Here is a 3,208-nt window from a genome sequence, read left to right as displayed (position 1 = left end):
GCTGAGGTGGAAGGATCGCTGGAGCCCAGCAGGTCGAGGCTGCAGTGGCCGGGAGCGGCCACTACATTCCAGTCTGGGCAACAGAGTAAGACTCCAATTAAAAAAAAAAAAAAAAAAAAAAAGAATCCAACTGAAAAGAAAATAAGGCCAGGCATGGTGGTTCATGCCTTTAGTCCCAGTACTTTGGGAGGCCGAGGTGAGAGGATTGCCTGAGCCCATGGGTTTGAGACCAGCCCAGGCAACTTGGTGAGACTTTATCTCTACAATAAATCAAGAAAAATAACCAGATATGATGGTGCATGCCTATAGTTCCAGCTACTTGGAAGGCTGAGGCCAAAGGATTACCTGAACCCAGCAAGTCAAGACTGCAGTGGCCATGAGTGTGCTACTGCCCTCCAACCTAGGTGACAGAGTGAGACTCCTACTCAAAAATAAAAATTTCCAGGTATGGTGGTGTGAGTCTGCAGTCCTAGCTACAAGAGAGGCTGAGACAGAAGAATCACCTGCATCCAGGAGGTTGAAGCTGTGGTGAGCTGTGATTGTGCCACTGCATCCAGCTTGGGTAACACAGTGAGACTCCACCTTACCTGGCCAGTTTCACAATGTATACGAACTATATTTTACTGCTTCCAGAAGTGTAAATAAAAACTCTCTGAAATTGGGATACATCTTACAATTATAATTGGCAATGGTTTTTTTCCTTAGTATATAAAATGATGCTTCACCATTGGTGGCATTTCCAGATTTGATGAAACATGGTAAACAGAAAGGATGAGAAAATGTTAAAAACCATACACCCCAGATCTACTGTTTTTTCTACTTCACCAAGGCCATTTGCTGAGTCTCACTGAAAATATTTAGCCCAAAATACACGATATAATTTTGAGAGGTATTTGGCTTGGGGAATCAGTTTCCATTAAATTAGCAAGAACAAAAGATCAGTAAAACATGCTTTCCTTGGCCAGGCACAGTGGCTCAAGCCTGTAATCCCAGCACTTTGGGAGGCCAAGGCAAGAGGATCGCCTGAGCCCACTGGTTCGAGACCAACATGGGCAACATGGTGAGACCTCATCTCTATAATAAATCAAACAATTATCTGAGCATGGTGGTACATGCCTTTAGTTCCAGCTACTTGGAAGGCTGAAACAGAAGGATCGCCTGAGCCCATCATGTCGAGGTTGTGGTGGCTGTGAGCATGCACTCCAGCCTGGGCGACAGAGTGAGACTCTGATTCAAAAATAAAAAACAAAAAAACCCAAAACTTGATTTGATTTCTCTTGCACAGTGTGCAAACATTTGTAAAACAGACTTTGTGACACAGGCTAAAGGCTGGGGAGATGGATACAGAGATAACCAGGCAAAATTCTTGCCTGAAAACATCTTATAGTCAGGGAAGGAAACTGAAAGGGGGAGGATGAAGGCATGGCCAGATTTATTGTTTCTGGGATTTCAGCCCTGGAGATCCAAACTTGAGGAAGGAGAAAACGGAAAAGTCTCAGAGGTGGAAGAGCCTGAAAGCGTTTACTGCTGTCCTTGCTACTTGTCCCTGACCCATGGTAGGCACTCTAAATATTTCCTCAATGAATGAATTAGAGAGTAGCTGCATGTGGCCAAGACCCCTGGGCGCCATCCTTGTCTCTGGTACACAGAAAGCATTTAGAAAATAAATAAGGATGAAAATGATGATGAACAGACAATGAAACAAAGGATTTGAGAGAGATGGTGGCAGGTGCAGGGAGAAGGAGGATAATGAACGCTGTGTCCAGGCTCAAGTTATGGGAAGGTGGGAAGATGATGGAACTGATGCCTCCCTCCTTCCTATTTCTCCACTTGTGCTGTCTGACCTGCCAGGCAGGTTCTCCAGAGTTAAAGGGAAGAGAGTAGAGGGTGGAGAGAGCAGAGAGGGAGGCATTCCCAATCTTAGCAATAAAGTCACACCCTGAACTATCACAGACACAGGAGTTGGGTTATGGAAACAGACAACTTGAGCTCAGACCCCACTGTGTTCATCTTAACTGTGAAACCTATTTCATGCTGTCCATCTTCTCTGTGCTTGTTTTCTCAGTGATCAAATGGAGCTAACCAAACTTTCCTCTGTTCCCCTCTCAATAAAGGTTTGAATGAGGGAAAATATTTATGCTAATTTTATAGATAAGCAGAGCTTTGTAGAGAGGGTCCCTGAGACCACGTACAGATTCTATGATTTGTTAGAAGGACTCACAGGATTTAGCATACAGTTGTACTTATCGTGATGATGTATTACAGCCAAAGAATACAAAGCAAAATCAGTGTAGGAAAAGGTACAGTGTCTGGAGGAAACTAGACCTAGGCTCCCAGGAGTCCTCTCTCAGTGGAGTCACACAGGACACACCTCATTCCTCCGGCAACAAGTTGTGACAATACTTGTTAAATATATTGACTAGGGAAGCTCATTAGGACTTAGTACCCGAGGTTTTTACTGGGAGCCACACAGTCACCATCTGACTAGCTCATACCACAAGTTCAGATTCACATACACCACACTGCATGTACAAATAGTTTAGGTCGAGTTAGGCACTCTTACCAGTTCTGGGAATGCTGGGAACACTGCAGAAATCCAAGTTCACAGACACTGCTGGGGACCTTGTGAGCCAAATGTGGTTCCTCTTTTGCATCTTTGTTTTCATAATTGGATTTAATCATAGGTTGGTCATGTGTCAGCCAAGGGAGACAAGGATAGAAGTCACTATACACAGCCTGTGTTCTTAAGTGGTGGGTTATGCTGTACCCTCTCAAGGGTAATCTACATAAGTTATTTGGAATTCTTCTCCATGGGAAATTTGCCTATTCTCCCATGTATTTACTTACTCAACCACTTAAATTTATGCCCATATGAACACCCCCCACTGTTTTGTAAACTATCTCTGCCATTCATTCAGCTCAGGCTCTGAAATCTTTCTCTGCCTTCCTTACCAATAACTCTTCTTGTTGCCATCCTCTTCTCTCCTCTTTCCTCTTCTTTCCCATTAGCCTTTTTTTTTTTGAGTAGGAATCTCACTCTGTTGCCCAGACTAGAGTGCAATGGCACACTCAGAGCCACTGCAGCCATGACCCTCTGGGATCAGGTGATCCTTCCACCTCAGCCTCCCAAGTAGCTGGAACCACGGGTGAGTCCTACCATATCTGGATGATTTTTTTTTTCTTTTTTTTTTTTTTTGAGTTGGAGTCT

Source organism: Carlito syrichta, unplaced genomic scaffold, assembly GCF_000164805.1.
Source record: "Carlito syrichta isolate Samal-C Ts95f unplaced genomic scaffold, Tarsius_syrichta-2.0.1 Scaffold315801, whole genome shotgun sequence".
In the NCBI taxonomy this organism is placed as follows: domain Eukaryota; kingdom Metazoa; phylum Chordata; class Mammalia; order Primates; family Tarsiidae; genus Carlito; species Carlito syrichta.
This window is presented reverse-complemented; position numbering follows the sequence as displayed.